The sequence below is a fragment of the Apodemus sylvaticus genome, chromosome 1, assembly GCF_947179515.1.
Source record: "Apodemus sylvaticus chromosome 1, mApoSyl1.1, whole genome shotgun sequence".
Classification (NCBI taxonomy): domain Eukaryota; kingdom Metazoa; phylum Chordata; class Mammalia; order Rodentia; family Muridae; genus Apodemus; species Apodemus sylvaticus.
Window position 1 is genome coordinate 171,542,140 of NC_067472.1, and position 19,369 is coordinate 171,561,508.

Genomic DNA, 19,369 nt, shown 5'->3' on the forward strand with positions numbered 1-19,369 from the left:
TACTGCATTAAAGGAACCACAATAGAGTGTTAAAATGAACCTATTTGCTTCCAGTTCTTGGCTAGTATGAGTAAGGCTGCTCTGAACCCTGTGGAGCACGTGTCCTTTGTGATATGGTGGAACATATTTTGGGTACATGCCCTGGAATGATATAACGGGTCTTAAGATAGAACTACTCCCAGTTATCTGAGGAACCTCCAGATTGAATTCCAGAGTGGTTGTACAAGTATGCAGTCCTTCCAGCGAAGAAGGAGTGTTCACCTTTCTCAGTGTCATTAGCAGCATGTGCTGTCCCTTGAGTTTTCAGTTTTAGCCATTCTGATTCATGCAATGTGGAATCTCAGAGTCATTGTCGTTTGCATTTACCTGATGACAAATGATGTTGAACATTTCTTTAAGTGCTACTTGTCATTCGAGATTTCTGTCTTGAGAATTCTATTTAGCTCTATATCCCATTTTTAATTTTTTTTTTTTTGGCATCTAACTTGTATTCTTTATAAAGTTTTGATATTACCCCCTTATTGGTTGTAGGGTTAGTGAAGATCTTTTCTCAATTTGTTGCCTGCTGTTTTGTCCTAGTGTCAGTGTCCTTTGCCTTACTGAAGCTTTTCATTTTCAAGAGGTCCCCTTTATCAACTGTTGATCTTAAAGCCTGAGTCACAGGTGTTCTATTCAAGAAATTCTGTGCTGTGCCAATTCCTTCAAGGGCTTTACCCACTTTGCTTCTATTACACTCAGTATATCTGGTTTTATGTTGATGTCCGGGATCCATGTTGTGCAGGGTGATAAATACCATCAATTTGATTCTTCTATATGTACACTGCCAGTTAGACCAGCACCATTTGTTGTAGATGCTTTTTTTCCCTCCTGTATGGTTCTTGCTTCATTTTTAAAAAATGATTTTCTCTTAATTTTTTGTTTATGAGTACAGTGTCACTCTCTCTTCAGAAACACTAGAAGAGGACATCAGATCCCACTGCAGATGGTTATGAGCCACCTTGTGGTTGTGGGGATTTTAACTCAGGACCTCTGGAAGAAAAGTCAGCTTTTAACCAGTGTCATCTCTCCAGCACTGGTTTTTGCTTCTTTGTCAAAGATCAAGTGTCCATACATGTGTGGGTTCCTTTTAGCATCTCTGATTGTATTCAATGGATCTGTCTGTCTGTCTCTGTACCAATAACATTAGGGTTTTATCACTATTGCTATGTAGTACAGCTTGAGGTAAGGGATCCTGATTCCTTCAGGATTGTTTTGATATTCCTGGGAGTTTTTCTTCTTCCATATGAAGTTGAGAATTGCACTTTCAAGGTCTGTAGAAAGTTGTGTTGGAATTTTTGAGGAGAATTGCATTGAATTTGTAGATTAGCTTTGGTTCCTTTGCCATATTAAGTACTTTTTTTTTTTTTTTTTGGTTGTCTATTTTTCAAAACTGGTTTTCATTGTGAGGATATGGTAGTCTTGGAACTTTTTCCATCTACCAGGATGGCCTTGAACTCAGAGAGTTCTGTCTGTCTCTGCCCTTCCAACTAATGGGATTCAAAGCATATGTCATCACCACCTGGCTGATGATACTTTTTAAATTTCATGTTCTTTAATGTGTCACTGCCCCAATATGGTATTTATCTATTCTGCAATGTTTCCCAGTCTTTGAGAAATTCATTCCTGGGGTCTGGAGAGATGACTCAGTGGTTAAGACTACTGACTGGTCCTCTGAATGTCCTAAGTTCAAATCCCAGCAACTACATGGTGGCTCACAACCATCTATAATGAGATCTGACACCTTCTTCTGGAGTGTCTGTAGACAGCTACAGTGTACTCACATATAATAAATAAATAAATAAATAATATATAAAATAAATCTTGAAAAAAAAGAATTTCATTCCTTCTTTAAATTGCTTTAATATTAGATTTACATTAGAAGAACCCTTTCTGAACCTTGGGCTTTCCTCATGCTCTTAATTATGAATTTTGTATACCTCATTCTGCCTCTGTGGCCCAAGGACTTGAAGACTGCCCTCCAGCTCTTTCAGGTTTGGCCCTTAACCAGTCAGTGAGGTGGAAAAGAGACCAGTGCATGAGTGTCCCCTAACTTCCGTGGCTTTTAATGGATACTTAAAATGAAAAGGGGTTGGAGTTAGAATTGAGTTCACTGACCAACTCTGTTGCACAGAAAGGAGTGAGGAGGGAGGAGGAGAACTTTCATGTTTGACAATATTTGGTTGTCATTTGCAAGGAGTAATCAGGTAATCAAATTTTGATGATCAGTAAAAGGCCTAAGTGGCAATTTTTTCGATTTCATAGCCCAGGACAATCAAAAATCTGGATATGGAACTGAACTTTTTTCTAGAAACCAAAATTCTGTAGTTGCACTAAGTTAACTAATACAGAAGATAAGAACAGACTGGTGTGGCTCTTCCCAACAGGAATGTTGTTATTCCTGCCTGAAAAAGCACAATCAGGGAGAATAAATGTGAGGATTACCTAGTGTACTCTAGGTATTTATGTCTAATCCCTGGAGAATATTGAACCACAAGGTCTGTCTCAACTTTAAAATGATGTTTGAGATTTTAATTAAATCATTTCTACTTTGTCATTCCTCCTTACTGTTAAGCAAAACCCTGGGACTAATTACCTACTTAACAAGTCAAAGTGGACCTGGCTGTCAGGTTCTCCCAGCATCCCTCAGTGTCTTCCTGTTAGAAGATATGCCTGTCATTCCCCAACCCCCAACAGAGTAATTGGGATGCCCTTCCCTGTGCAGCTCTTCCTGATGAAATTGAGCCATTTTGGTTACCTGGTCCATTTCCTCTACCATTTCCCTCCTTTCCCTTTGGTCTATTTCTCTTCTCTCCCAGCCCTCTGCAGTAGCTGCAGGAAGCCATGATGGAGACCAGAAGTGATGCCATGTTCAGTTGTGTTGACCATGTCCCCACACCAGGAAGAACAGGTTGCTGACCTGTCCTAGTCCAATGTGCTAAGGAGTGGAGTATGCTGTGAGCCAGATTGTGGTTCTGTTGGTACATGGTGGTAACCTGGCAAAGGCCCCTGAGCCTCACTGAATGTAGATTCTCTGGGGAAGAGGAACTTTAACACTGGAAAGGTGTGGTGCTTATAATATCACTGTCCAATGTACCCACAGAGGCATTGGTTTTGGTATGCAGTGGGAAGACAGACTGGAAACTCAAAGGTCTAGTTTCTAGAAGTTCTGAACTTTGCCTTCCCCATTCAGTTTGGTGTGATAAATTTTCCAAATAGTCAAGAAACTGGTAGAGAGAAGAAGATGGAGATCCTCCTTCAGCAACATTTAATTAGAATCCTTTTAACTTTTCATGACCACCAGCCACAGTGATGTGATTTATGGAAATTCAACTCCAGCATATAAAAGGAGTTTAGGTTTGCAGAGTTCTTTCAGGAGTGCCTGGTGTTGTGAAGGTGGACATGTCAGACTCCACATCCATGTGCCAGGAAGCAGACATTGAATTGTCCTACAACATTATTTTGTGTGTGGGCCTCAAGTGGGACTGGGACTTCCTGAATCCAAATGCAGTAGTCATGAGGGTCTGCGGAGGCGATCATAGCTTCCCTTTCTGATCACTTTCATTTCCAAAGATCACAGAGTCACCCAGGAGTAACTTGTGGGCAAGGTCACTTAGCACCACTCCCTGTGGACTCTGTCTCCTCTCTGGAGGCAACCAGGCCTCAGGGGACAGTATTTAGCATTACAATATAAACAGCTTGCTATGGGGTGATGAACTAGTAAGTGTTTCTCCCCCATTTGAGATTCCACTGTTGAGAATTCTCTGTTTAGATCTGCACCCCCCCCTTTTTTTTTATTTTGGTTTTTTCGAGACAGGGTTTCTCTGTATAGCCCTGGCTGTCCTGGAACTCACTCTGTAGACCAGGCTGGCCTCAAACTCAGAAATCCCCCTGCCTCTGCCTCCCATAGTGCTGGGATTACAGGTGTGCACCACAACCACCTGGCTCTGTACCCCATTTTTTTTCAAGACAGGGTTTCTCTGTGTAGCCCTGGCTGTCCTGGAACTCACTCAGTAGACTAGACTGGCCTCAAACTCAGAAATCCACCTGCCTCTGTCTCCTAGAGTGCTAGGATTACAGGCGTGTTCTGCCACCACTGCCCGGCCTTCTGTATCCCATTTTTAATTGAAGTTTTTGTTTGTTTGTTTATTTAAACATCTAGTTTCTTGAGGTCTTCATATATTTTGTATATAAGGCCTCTATTAGTTGTGGAGTTGGTACAAATCTTTCCTCATTTCTTAGCCTGTCTCTTTGTCCAGTTGACAGTGTTTTTTTTTTTTTTTTTGCATTAAAGAGGCTCTTTATTCCTGTTTATTAGTTGTTGATATTAGCACCTACAATATTTGTGTTATGTTCAGAAGGTTGTCTCCCATGCCAGTGAATTCAGAGCTGATCACTACATTTTGATCTATCAGTTTCAGTGTGTCTGCTTTTATTTTGAAGTCTTTGATCTACTTGGACTTGAGTGATGAATGTGGATCTATTTCCATTTTTCTACAATGCAGACATACTGTTTAAGGAACACCATTGTTTGAAGGTACTGTCTTCTTTCCCTCATGCATTTCTAGATTCCTTATCAAAAATCAGGTTTCCAGATGTGGTTGGAATTGTGTCTGGGTCTTGCATTTGATAAGTTTGATCTAAGTCTCTTTTTATGTCAGTACCATGCCGTTCTTTTAATGTGCAGGATTGTTTTAGCTATCGTGGATATTTTAATATTATACAAGTCACTGAGAATCGTTCTTTCCAGGTTTGTAAAGAATTTCATTGGAATTTGGATGGGGATTGTGCTGAATGTATGCATTGGTTTTGTTAGGATGATCATTTTTGTGTGTGGTATAATCCTTGTGATCCATTAACATGAGAGATCTTTTTTTTTTAAAGATTTATTTTATTTATGTGAGTACACTGTAGCTGTTTCGAGACACACATACTATCATACCATCAACCAGTTAGTATACTTTGATTTCTTCTTTTCCGAATTATTTCCTATTGATCTTTTTCCTCTATCTTCCTACTCTAGTTAGAACCTCAAGTACTATATTGAATAGATATGGAAAGATTGGATACCCCGGTGTCTTGTTCCTGAGTATAGTGAAATTTCTTCCAGCTTCTCTCAATTTCATTTATGGTAGCTTAAGGCTTGCTATAATTTTCCTTCATTATACTTAGATATGTCTCTTGTATCCCTATTCTCACCAGGACTTTTCTCATCAGTTACTGTTGGATTTTGTTAAAGGCTAGTTGTGTCTAATGAGTTTTTCAGTCACTTTATTCATGTAGTTGATTTCATTTTTTTTTATTTTTATTTTTATGTTGATCCATTTCCTCCTCACTCGGGTGACATCTTCACATCATGGTTAGTAATTTTCTTGATGGGTTTTTTGATTCAGTTTACAAGGATTTCATTGAGTATTTTTGCATTTATGTTCATGAGGGAAATTGGCTTGTAATATGCTTTTTTGTGGAGTTTTTATGTATGTTGAGTATGAGGCTTTTGGGTAATGTTCCTTCTGTTTTTATTTTGTAAAATACTTTGAGCAGTAATGGCATAGTATTCTTCTAGAATTATACCTGTCTTCTCAAGAGAGACTGTGTTTTTCTTTGAAAGTCTGATTGAAAACTGCAGGAAAAAATATCCAGCCCTAGGGTTTTTCTTAGTTTTATTTATTTATTTATTTATTTTTTTCCGAGACAGGGTTTCTTTGTTTAGTCCTGGCTGTCCTGGAACTGACTCTGTAGACCAGGCTGTCCTCGAACTCAGAAATCTGCCTGCCTCTGCCTTCCAAGTGCTGGGATGTTTCTGATATTCTTAATCTGCAAATTCTCTTTTAGTTAGTTTGGATTCGAGTTGCCACTTTTTTTTTAAATTTTGTCTCAAAGAATGAACATATCTACCCCACCCCTCCTTTGTAATGTTTGCATTTAGTGCTATGATCTGTCCTCTTATCACAACTTTCTTTGTGTCCTGTAAGTTCGGATATGTCCTTTATTCATTTTCATTGAATTCTAGAAGTACTTAATTTCTTCCTTTATCACTGTGTGACACACTTGCTATTCAATACAAAGTTCTTCAGTTTCGATGAGATTGTTAGAGATCTGTCATTTCTGTAGTTGATGATGTGAAGATTTAATCCATGGTGGTCTGATAGCATGAAGCTGGGTATTTCAATTTCCTGGTGTCTTTGGAGGCTTGCTCTGTATTTGAATGTGTCCTTAATTTTAAAGAAAGTTCCATAAATTGCTGGGAGGAGCATATATTTTTTTTTGTGTTTGGGTGTAATGTGCTGTAAATACCAGTTAGGTCCATTTGGCTTTTAAATGACAGTTAGCTCGAGTTGTTCTCTGTTTAGTTTTTGTCTGCAGGACCTGTCCATTGGTGAGAATGAGATTGAAGTCTCCTACTATAAATGCATGAGGGTCAGTGTGTAATTTAAGCTGCAAAGGTGTTTCTTTTACAATAGTAGCTACTCTCATTTTGGGGGCTCACATGTTATGAGTTGAAATGTTTTCTTGGTGGATTTTTTTTTATTAGTTTATTGTGCTTTTTTTACCTCTTTGAGTTAATTTTGGTTTTATTTCTAATTTTTTTTTAAGATATTAAAATGGCTATACCAGCTTGTATCTTAGGTCTCTTTGTCTGGAATATCTTTTTTTCCAACATTTTATCTTAAGGTAATGTCTGTTCTTAATGTTGAACCGTGTTTCTTGTATGCAGTAGAAGGATGCATGGTGTTTTACCATCCATTCTGTTAGCCTGGCTCTTTTATACTGGGGAAATTGAGGCCATTGTTAGTGAGAAATATCAATGAATAGTGATTACTAATTCTTTTTTCTTTTGGGGGGTGTTGAGACAGGGTTTCTCTGTGTAGCCCTGGCTGTCTTGGAACTCATTCTGTAAACCAGGCTGACCTTGAACTCAGAAATCCTCTTGCCTCTACCTCCCAAGAGCTGTGATTAAAGGTGTGCATCACCACTGCCTGGCATGATTACTAATTCTTGTATTTTGTTTTTGTTGGCAGTGGTGTTTGTGTGTACTTTTGGTTTTGCTGATAATGTGAGTTACTTATTTCCTGTGTTTTCTTGTGTGTAGGTAACCTCCTTGTGTTGGATTTTTCCTTCTGTCACCTTCCTTAGGTCTGTATTCTTAGATATGTATCATTTCAATATGTTATTTTTTTTCCATTTATGGTGATTGAAATTTTCTAGGTTTAGTAATCAGGGCTGGCTTCTATGGTTTCATTGAATCTGTTTCCAAGCCCTTCTGGCTTTATAGTCTCTCTTGAGAAGACAGGTGTAATTCTAGAGGACAGAGATATAATATTCTCTGTTTTATATGGTTAGTGTTTGATTATTACACAGCAAGGGGACTTTCTTTTGTGGTCCAGTCTATTTGGTATTCTGTATGCTTCTTGATATCTCTTTTAGGTTCAAGAATATTTTTATGGTTATGTTAAAAATACTTTCTATACATTTGTGCTGGAATCCTTCATCTATTCCTGCTATTCATGATATTTGTCTTCTCACAATACTCAAAAGTTCATAGATATTTTGTGGTAAACATTTTTTTGGGTTTACATTATTTTGATTTTTTCTGTGATTTTGTTTTATTAGATATTTGCTTCATTTAAATTTCAAATGGCATCCCCTTTCCTTGTTACTTCTGAAAATCCCCTCTCCCATCCCCCCTCCCTCTGCTTACCCTTCTTCCCATGATTTCCCAATTTGCATTCCATTTTTCTGGATAATTCAGCCTTCACAGGACCAAGGGCCTCTCCTCTCATTGATATCTGAAATGGTTATGTTCTGCTACATATGTAGCTGGAGCCGTGGGACCCTCAATGTATATGTTTGGTTGGTGTTTTAGTCCCTGGGAGCTCTGGTAGTACTAGTTGGTACATATTATTGTTCCTCCTGCAGGGCTGCACACCTCTTCAGCTCCTTAGGTCCTCTCTCCAACTGCTCCATTGCGGACCCTCTGCTCAGTCTATTGGTTGGCCATGGTTGTTTTGATCCATCTTCCAATAATGATCAAAGTATCCACACATTGGTCTTCCTTCATCTTCAGCTTCATGTGTTCTGTGAGTTGTATCTTGTCTATTCTGAGCTCTTAGCCTAATATCCACCTTTTAGTGAGTGCACATGTGTCCTTTTGTGATTGGGTTACCTCACTCAGGATGCTATTTTCTAGCTCCATCCATTTGCCTAAGAATTTCATGAATTCATTGTTTTTAATAGCTGAGTAGTACTCCATTGTGTAAATATACCACATGTCCTGTATCCCTTCCTCTGTTGAAGGACATCTGGGTTCTTTTCAGCTTCTGGCTTTTATAAATAACGCACAGGTCTGTGCTTTCCCCTTTTGCTCGCCGATAATCTTCACGCACAGCTCACACATACCACATGCATTCTCCCTTCACTCACACACACACACACACACACACACACACACATACACACTCTCCATACACACTTCACATTCTCTCTCACATTCTCTCCACTCACCATGTGCACACCTTACTTGCTCTCCACTCCTCCTCATGTGCTCTCTCAATTTTTTCTTTCTTTTTTTTTTATTTTAGCATTAATTTATTATGTCCACAGTAACTTTGGTATATACAAGCTTTTTTTTTATTAGATATATTTTTTTATTTACATTTCAAATGATTTCCCCTTTTCTGGCTCCCCACTCCCCGAAGGTCCCTTAAGCCCTCTTCCCTCCCGCATTCCCCCATCCACCCCTTCCCACTTCCCTGTCCTGGTAATCTCCTATACTGCTGCACTGAGTCTTTCCAGAACCAGGGGCCACTCCTCCGTTCTTCTGGACATCATTTAATATGTGGATTATGTCTAGGGTATTCCAAGTTTCTAGGCTAATAACCACTTATCAGTGAGTGCATACCATGATTGATCTTTTGAGACTGGGTTACGTCACGTAGTATGATGTTCTCCAGCTCCATCCATTTGTCTAAGAATTTCATGAATTCGTTGTTTCTAATGGCTGAATAGTACTCCATTGTGTATATATACCACATTTTTTGTATCCATTCCGCCATTGAGGGACACCTGGGTTCTTTCCAGCTTCTGGCTATTTATTACAAATAAGGCATCTATGAAGCTAGTGGAGCATGTGTCCTTATTGCATGCCTGGGAATCCCCTGGGTATATGCCCAGGAGTGGTATAGCAGGGTCCTCTGGAAGTGTCATAGCCAGATTTCTGAGGAAACACCAGATTAATTTCCTAAGTGGTTGTACCATCTTGCAATCCCACCGGCAGTGGAGGAGTGTTCCTCTTTCTCCACATCCTTGCCAACACCTGCTGTCTCCTGAGTTTTTAACCTTAGCCATTCTGACTGGTCTCACTTTTTTCTTGCCCCAGTCTTTTGTTGATACTTCAAAAGCAACTAGAAAAAATTATGTGTTGTATAATCATTGACAAATCAAATGCAAAAGAATAACCACATTCCACAAAGAATCAAGAATTATAATTGTTCCCCAAAGTTTCTAGCTATTTCCAGGCAATAATAATAACAATAATAATGATAATAATAGAAAACTTATCACTATTTAACTTTATCTTTTGACTTATTATACTTCAGAGCCGAGAATTCCTAGGGCATCTACCTGCATTTTCCTGTGATGCTCTAATGATAAGTGACATGGGTAAAGCTGCCAGGCAGTGGCCAGAAAGAATCAAGTTGAGCCTTGATTCTTCCACTAGCTATCTGCTTCGGCACATTACACACAGTGCCTCTCCTAAGAGTCACCATGTTTCCACTTAGTTTTACCAGTATATTACTTTGTGCATTCTATACTTGCTTATCCAGGAACCACTCTTAAATGTTGTGCAAAACTTACTTCATAACTTCAATAGCTTTTTCCTTTCTCCGGGTGCCAATGTGGACTTTAATTCATTTTCTAATCATTTCTTCAAACTTTCTTTGCAAGTCCAACATTCATCAGGAACTACCATTATGCACTTATTGCATTGTTTCCAAGATGAGAGCATACAGCATACACCTGGGCCATTAGGACTGTGTTGTACTGTGCCCCTATGTCTCAATTCTTAATTGTTTAAGAATCATTACATCAAGGAACATCTAGTTTAACAGAATTCACCAGAGAGAAGGAGAAAGAAATAAGAAAGTCAGATATAATAGAATAATTATGCACACAAAGGCCAACTAAAAAGTCATGCACAAATGAAATCTATACAGCCATTTTTCGGGGGTGGGGGGGAACGGTTTTTGAAAAGATCTGCTGTGAGCTAAGGAGATGTCTCCATCCTGGCCTACTACAGTCCCTTAGATGGCTGGTCCCCTGGAGAGATGTGTCTCCTGCTTCTCAGGGTCCCAGGTGCCATCCTTTTCTATAAGGAGCTGCTGTGGGCTTCGGAGTTGTCTCCATGCCTTCCTGCTGCTGGCAGTTCCTGTCAAGGTATGCTGTCTCCAGCACCTCCTTAAATCTGTATGATGCTTTTCACGCGCTATGTAAAATATAATATCTGGATCCCCATCTTAACATGAAGTTCCATGCTTGTATTTTTGCTTTGTAGTCATTTAAAGTGCACTAAATGCATACAAATTAAAACAGGAACATTTCTTATGACCCTAAATACCTAACAAGGCAATGTCAATAAGGAAGTCATTCATACCACTTCCATTTTCTGTCCTTTTATCCACTGAGTTTAATCCTGTGTTATATATGCAATTATATCTAAAATCATACAAAAATGGCATGGTATATCGCTTGTAATACACAGGACACTCTGTGTCAACACAAGATGTATTCACTTACCTTGACCAAAGCAAAGATCCCTGGAGTATGGTGCCACACCAACCCCAGTAGAATCTGTGTGACAAGTTACACAGACTAAGGTGAAAACTTCAAAAGGAGGCCTCTTGGAACCTGTTTTCAATCTCTTGCCTAGAACAAAATATCGAGCTGTAGTTCTCATGGCAATTTATTTGTTTTATCCTCTTTTATTCTTTTTTTCTTATTTATGAGATGTTTCTGATAGCCTATGCTAAGATCTTAAGCAAGAATAATTGGTAAGAAACAATCCCTTGAGATGAGGTCACTAGCCATGACCTTATCTCTGGGAAAACCAGTGCTTTACTTCATAAATCATTTACAAAATTGCATAATAGTATAATGTTAGATAAAAACGTTTCCAGCAATAAAATTTCATATGACTGCAGTGTGTCATTGGAAGTGGGCTTTGGTATATGGTAAAGAAAGCCTTAAATAAAAAGAATAAAATAATTTACATTTACACTTTGAAGATATAGAAGCAGTCAGATACTAGATATTAAACAATAACTGACCAGAAAGATTTATTAACTTGTTCTTGGACATTTTCTGCTAGCCTTGGATGCTTTTTATTGTGCCAAATAATAATCATGTTACCTGTTCTATCCGTGATTTTCAGAAGTTGTAATACTTGTATAATTTTGTATTTTATTGTGCCAAATGCCTATGATGATATCTATTCTATTTGACTGCTTCCTGAACACATCTTCTCAGAGTTGTAATACTTGTTTCTTTATGCATAAAGACCCTTGCTTGAGAACTGCAAAATATATTTAGAGTCAAACTGCCTCTGTGTTTGTTTTCTGTTAGTCATCATTTAATCCTTTGAGAACCCTTGTCCCAGGGATCCTCATACCCGACTTGGGTGGTCGGTGGCAGTGTGGACCTAGAGGACCCCCCAAGTATAGAAACTGGGAAGTCTGAATGAAGCACAGGCACAGACACACTACTGAAAACTAGGCAAGTTCAGTCCTGCAATGTGTGAGGTAAGCTCTCCAGTTAAAAGAGTTGCTGAGAATTTATTGTAGAATAGTGTCCTCAACTCGTATTCTAAGATGTATATGAGAGGACTTTGTATTAATTCATGTGAATTATGGTTATTTGAAACCTCAAATACCAATATAAAGTTGATTTTCTGTTCCTCTGTGCATCTGTTTCTGCATGCCGTTGTGCCAGTGTTAAGTAATTCTGCTGGTATCCTTACAGAACAGCTTGAAGTGAAGAAATATAGGCTATTGAACGTTTTTTATAAATGAATTATATCAAATTTTGGTGCATCTATATTTATAATAGTAATGTCAACTTGATGATTATTACATTGAGTAGGATAAAAATTCCCTCTTTATCTTCTGATCAAGTTTAGATAAAGTCCACTTTGTTAGATATTAGGACAAAAACACTGTTTCCATGTCGCACTGAGTGGTGTACATACATCATCCTATCACTTTATGATGATATCTATCTTTACTGTCTTTAAAGTTGAGTTCCTTGTAGAGCCTAGAAAGAATGATTTTTGATTCCTAATCCAAATACTTGATGTGTTTCATTTTGTTGGAGAACTGAGACCATTAAGACCTTTTTTTTCTTTCCAAGACAGGGTTTCTTTGTGTAGCCCTGGCTTTCCTGGAACTCACTTTGTAGACCAGGCTGGCCTTGAACTCAGAAATCCACGTGCCTGTCTACAGTTGAACTTTTAAAAGTCCTCATTTATTTCAAAAATTTCAACACTTTAAAGATTTAGTGTTTCTTTAATATATCCATTCTTTAACTATGGGCTCCTCAAAAATCAAAACAAAGTTACATACTTTCTTCTTCCAAGAAGGCAGAACCATTTCCTTATGGATATCCAGGCAAAAATATTGAATAAAATTCTTTCCAACCTAATCCAAGAACACATCAAAACTATCATTCACCACGATTATGTAGGCTTCATCCCAAGGATACAGGGATGGTTCAATATACAGAAATCCATTAATGTAGTCCATTACATAAACAAACTTAAAGAAAAAATAAACACATGATCATTTCATTGGATGCTGGGAAAGCACTTGACAAAATCCAACACACATTCATAATAAAAGTCTTGTAATAAAAGTCTTGGAAATATCAGGAATTCAAGGCCCATACCTAAACATAGTAAAAGCAATATACAGCAAACCAATAGCCAACATCAAATTAAATGGAGAGAAACTTGAAACAATCCTAGTGAAATCAGGGAATTGACAAGACTGTCCACTCTCTTCTTTCCTGTTCAATATCGTACCGGAAGTCCTAGCCAGAGCAATTAGAGAACAAAAGGAGGTCAAAGGGATACAAATTGGAAAGGAAGAATTCAAAGTATCACTATTTGCAGATGATATGATAGTGACCCTAAAAATTGTACCAAAGAACTCCTAAAGTTGATAAACACGGAAAGAATTTAAGACAGTCATTTTGGTGAATTTAGGTAAGGTCTGCCTCTATAGCAAAAGTTATATGAAGTTTACCAGCACAGATCAAAAAGGTTACTGGGTCATTAAGAAAATCCACTTCTAACCTTTTAGATTGAATGCAGGATTGAATTTACTTTTTTTACTGAGTGCAGGCCTCTGTCTATTTAGAATTTGTGGCTTCCCTGGTGATCTGTGAGTACAGGGACCTTTGTGTCCCAACAACATGGTGTTCTTCATTACAGAATGGAGCTCTTTTGCAAGTGGGAGAAGTAGTCTCAACCAAAGATGTGTTCCCTACATGGTTATCCCAAAATACAACATGTTCCGTGAATTCATATAAATGCACCCAACAGAAATGGAGACAGAAAATTATATTAACATATTTGAGCAGACTTATTTACACATATATAACAAGAAAGGAACAAATTGGCAGTGTAGAATTTAGGAAGGGCTAGAGAGAGTGTACAAGATAGCAGAAAGTGATACAACATATTTAATTAAAATATATAAAAATAGGCCAGGCAGAGGTGGCGCATGCCATCAAACCCATCACATGGAAGGCAGAGACAGGCAGATTTCTGAATTCAAGGCCAGCCTGGTCTACAGAGTGAGTTCCAGGACAGCCAGGGCTACACAGAGAAACCTTGTCTCAAAAAAACAAACAAAACAAAACAAAACAAAAAAACCCAAAACAAACCCCATGCCACTAAAAAACAAAGAGATCCATTCTATGAGTTCTGTTCATTCAAATACCTTTATTAATAAAGCTGTTTCCCCCCCCTTCCCACTGAGTAAGATGTGCTGGCTAACAATACTGTGCCATGGTTTGTCATCTATTTCCTGTAGAGAGCCTTACTGGGGTGCCATGCCACCTGGTCTAGGACAGGTAAGTAAGCTCAAGCAGGAATCTGATGATAGGGAAGTGAAGTTTAGGCAGGAATGTGATTTTAGGCTATAATAGGGAAGTAGGTTAAGGCAGGAATTTTATAGGGAGAAATGAAAGAAGCAGGCTTTAGGCAAGATTTTGGACTTGGTCAAGGAAGGAGTCTCAGGTATTTTGGCCATTTTGACAAGCCCTTGGAAACTACTGTCATGGGACTTTGATTATTGCCTTGACTATTGTGTGTTTACTGTCTTGTGTGTTCCTCATTGTACTACTATTGCTCTTAACACCTGCATTTAATTAAAATGGCATAAAAGTGGATTGGAAATTATTAAACCCGCTTTCAGTCTCAGAATTGACTGTGGTCATGCTTCAATGTTGTCTCATTGTCTTTTTTCTTTTTAATCCCCCCTCCTGTACTGGAGAACCTGTTGACTGACTGAGTGGGCTTGGTCAATGTCCTGCTTTTCTCACAGGGTTGTGTAAATTCTCATAATTACCAGGGAAAAGCAACTGCAATATAACTGACCTAACCTGAATCAACAGAACAAAAATCTTAGTGTTTCCTGAAAATCTCTCTTTAATGGTTACTACTCTGGGCACTCTTCCCCTATGGGCTGGAATGTTTATTTCACTGTAGGTTGAATAATGGGCCCTGTAATCTATCAGCCTTGATTAGAGTAGCAAGAAGGGGGAGTGCTGGAAGAGAGAAGGGTATGGTATTGGTGGACAGGCACAAGTGCTTCTGAAATGCAAATCTCTCCAGAGCTGGAAAAGGTCTAGCTCTGGAAAGGAAGCCTGGTACAGGAACCACCTTGCCTTGTCCCTTCAGTGCACTCTCACCCTACTTCTCTGGAAAAGGGATGGCCCTGGACCAGAAGCATGGGCCAGGGATCACTGTGCTCTGTCCCTTGATCACACTCTAAGTTAAGGGAGGTGCTTATGTCACTCAAGTCTTGCTGGCCAATCAGGGCCTCCAGTCTGAAGTGGAGGCGGGTGTTTCCGGGCACCATGTTGGAGTTTCAGTGCTGCAGCTGAGGAGTCTTGAGCACTTGGTGTGTCCTGCTCTGTGTGCTGCTGTGAGGAGCTGTGAGGGGCATTCAGATGAGCTGTGAACCCCCGATATGGTGAGTATATGGCAGCTGCTTCCAATGGGAAAGGGCAGGCGATTGAACATCTGGAGCGAGTGTGGCGAGCCCTCCCTGCGGCTGGGTGGGAACCGCAGCTAAACTTGAGCACCTGTGAGGTTGTTTGTAGTCTTAGCAGAAACCTGAGCATGGAGGTGACCTCTGAATAACTTTGCTTTGGGGCTGCATCTGTGCAAGGATTTGGAGCATGGGCTTGTGTGTTCAAACATTCTTGCCAAGATGGCAAACACGGAAATGCGTGTTTCTACAGTATCTTCTATAATTTTTGCACTTTGTTTTAACATTTTGACCTAAGACATATCTGGAGTTAATATGAAAGAGTTGTAAATGTCACCTCTCGTCTTGGGTAGCAGCCCAATATTGAGCTTTGCAGCACTGTTTCAGACTCCTCCGAGTTTATCCCATTGTGTAATTGTGTCTACTGACTTCATACAGGTTGTCTCCTTTTCCGTCAGGAGATAGTATAAAAGCTGATATTCTTGTTAAGATACTCACTTGTCATAAGATAGGGCTAGCGTGAGACTGCTCCATCCCAACGTTTGTACTTTGTACATTCTACTTTGCCACACCAACTCTAGTAGACTCTGTGGGACATGTTCCACAGACTGATAGGAACACTTCTATAGAATCAGGCCTCCTGGAACCAGTTGTAAACTCTTGGCCGCAGCAAAATATGGAGCCATAGTTTTCATGGCAATTTATCTGTTTTATCTTTTTTTCTATTATTTTTCTTACTTATATGGTGTTCCTGATAGCCTAGGCAAAGATCTGAAGCAAGAATAATGGGTAAGTAACCACATCTCCCGTCCAGGAAAACCAGCGTTTGACCTTATAAATCATTTACAAAATTATATATAATAGTATTATGATAGATAAAAACGTTCCTAACCATGACTTTTCATGTGGCTGCATGTGTGTCTTAGGAAGTGGGCTTTGGTTTTTTTTTGATTTTTTTTTTTTTTTTTTGAGACAGTGTTTCTCTGTGTAGCCCTGGCTGTCCTGGAACTCACTCTGTAGACCAGGATGGCCTCGAACTCAGAAATCCACCTGCCTGTGCCTCCCAAAGTGCTGGGATTACAAGCGTGCGCCACCACCACCTGGCTGGTATATTTTTTTAAGAAATCCTTAAATATTAAAATAGTTTAAATGTATGCATTGAAAATTTACAATAAATTAGGTACTTGATGTTAAACAATAACTGACCAGAAAAAATTATTAACTTGTTCTTGGACATTTGCCACTAGCCTTGGATGATATTTATTGTGCCAAATGATAATGATGTTTCCTGTTCTATATGTGATTGCTTCACTGAACATATTTTTTCAGAAGTTGTTATACTGAGATGATTTTTCTTTTGTTGTGACAAATGACTATGATGATATCTGTTCTATTTGACTGCTTCACTGTACACATCTTCTCAGAGTTGTAACACTTGTTTCTTTATGCATAAAAATCTTTGCTTGAGAACTGCAAAATACATTCAGAGTTATCTGCCTCTCTGTTTTCTGTTTGTCACCATCGAATCCTTTCCCACTTAGCCTTCAAAGACCCTCGTCCCAGGGACCCCATACCTGACTGGGGTGGTCTGTGGCACTACTTTTCTAGTCCTTTTCCTTCTTTGGGATCTTCTACTTAGGACTGTGTTACTGCTTCAGGTCTCTGGTATACTTAAGAAATACTTCTGGGAATATCTTTGCTGTGTAAATTTCCCCTCTGCTATACTTGCAGTCTTCTCTCCTTATTTAATCTGTTCAAAGTGTAACATAAAAGAGATTGGCATCTGTGGACTGCAAAATCTCTTCTAGGCTGGCTCCTCTTTGAGCATTAACCAGTGCTTGAAGCATACTTTTATTTAAGAGATATTTCTTTTCTTTTTAAAAATTTAAAAATTGTTTTATTCACATTCCAATTATTGCTCCCATTCCTGTCCTTTTTCTAAAAGTCTTTACTCCATCTCCCTCTCCTTTGCCTCTTAGATGGTGCCCCCCTCCTCCCCTACCCCACTCCCACTCTTATCTCCCCTCTCTTAACCTTCCCCCTCTGTCTTCCCTGGGGCATGAAGTCTCCCCAGGATTAGGCTCCACCTCTCCCAGTGAGGCCTGGCTAGGCAGTCCTTTCCGGCATATGTGCTAGGGCCCTCCAACCAGTCCATGTGTATTTAAAGAGGTATTTCTAAATTAATGTTCTTATTGTGTGTAGTGATTTCTCCCTGGGAAGGCATATGAATTCTAGAACAGCTACATCCTCAGCCTTTTAGGAAAAGGTTTCTGAGACCTGCTATGCTGACTCAGATGGCCTTGATCCCAGTATTGCTCCCCAGGGCAATGGCCTTGCTTTCCTCTTCCTTGAACTTTCTAACTTCCTATGTTAAGGTGCTGTAGTTTGGGCTGGATAGCTGGCTCTGTGGTTAAGTGCACTGACTGCTCTTTCAGACATCCTGAGTTCAATTCCTAGCAACCACATGGTAGCTCACAATCATCTGCAATATGATGTTTTTTTTTTTTTTTAGTTTTTTGGATTTGTTTTTTTCCAAAACAGGGTTTCTCTGTATAGCCCTGGCTGTCCTGGAACTCACTCTGTAAACCAGGCTGGCCTCGAACTCAGAAATCAACCTGTTTCTGCCTCCCTGAGTGCTGGGATTACTGGCATGCACTACCACTGCCCGGCTGCAATATGATCTGATGACCTCTTCTCTGTGTGTCTGAAGACAACTACAGTGTACTCATATACATAAAATAAATAAATAAATCAAAAAAAAAAAAAGGAGCTGTAGCTCAATAGCTTTTTTTTTTTTTTTTTTTTTTTTTTTTTTTTTTTTTTTTGATACAGGGTTTCTCTGTATAGCCCTGGCTGTCCGGGAACTCACTCTGTAGACCAGGCTGGCCTTGAACTCAGAAATCCACCTGCCTCTGCCTCCCAGAGTGCTGGGACTACCGGTGTGTGCTTCCACTGCCCAGTATCAATAGCATTTTGCTTCCAGTTTCTGGCTATTATGAATAAGACTGGTCTGAACATAGTGGGGCATACATACTTGTGATATGGTGGAACATCTTTTGGGTATATGCCCAGGAGTGGTATAACTGGGTCTTGAGATAGAACTGTAAGACCTCCCAACACTTGGTCTGTGGTACTTACATCAAGATGCCCCCAAGTGAAACATGGAGATGCAGGTCTATGCAAAAGAAGAGGTTTACTTTCAGTCACTCTGGGATCTACCTTCAGAGTTCTCTCAAGCAAGAGACCAGAGGCAACCCAGATTCTAACTTAAAAGCATCTTTTATACATTTTTAGATGGCAGATTACAATATCTGTAACTAGGCACTTGGTGATGGGCAGTTAGGCTTACCTTTTGGTTGACTGACTGGGCTGATATCTGATCATCCTGGGAGCCTGCCTACCTTTTCCCAGAGGGCCCAGGTATCAAGAATACCTTGAGGGAAAGTCACTTAGTGTGATTTGCTGCAGACTCTCCTCTCTGGGGACAGCCTGGCCTTTGGGTCAATATTTAGCTTTACAATACAAAAGCATCAAACCAAGTCACTATATCACAGTAGTTTTGATTTGCATTTCCCTAATGGCTATGGGTGTTGAAATTGTCTTTAAGTGTTTCTCAGCCATTTGAGATTCCCCTGGTGAGAATTCTGTTTAGATCTTCAACCTACTTTTAATTGAAGTTTTTGTTTGTTTGTTTGTTTGTTTGTTTAAAGTCTAGTTTCTTGAAGTCTTTATATATTGTGTATATTAGACCTCTGACATTTGTGGAGTTGGTAAAACTCTTTCCTGGTTCCTTAGGCTGTCTCTGTGCAATTGACTGTGATTTTCGCCTCAAAGAAGCTCTTTAGGTTCATGAGGTCCCATTTATCAGTTGTTGCTATTAGCACCTGCAATGTTGGTGTTCTATTCAGAAGGTTGTCTTCCATGGCAGCATATTCAGAACTGTTTGCTCCTCCTGATCTATCTGTTTCAGTGTGTCTGCTGTTATTTTGAGGGTTTTGATCCACTATGACTTGAGTGATGAATATGGATTTATTTTTACTTTTCGACATGCAGACCTATAG

At 39.3% G+C, this 19,369-nt stretch overlaps 1 protein-coding gene across 3 annotated transcripts in view; it reads left to right on the forward strand.

Annotated features, from left to right (window-relative positions):
• LOC127670388 (zinc finger protein 431-like) overlaps nucleotides 1–19,369 on the forward strand; it is a 553,459-nt gene that overhangs the window by 166,770 nt on the left and 367,320 nt on the right. The window contains exon 1 of one of the 3 annotated variants that reach the window (XM_052164779.1): nucleotides 4,522–4,573. The exons of the other annotated variants lie outside the window; for them this stretch is intronic. The gene's annotated coding sequence lies outside the window, so the exon portion shown is untranslated. Of the gene's footprint in view, nucleotides 1–4,521; nucleotides 4,574–19,369 lie in introns of those variants that run through there. 3 annotated transcript variants of the gene reach the window in all.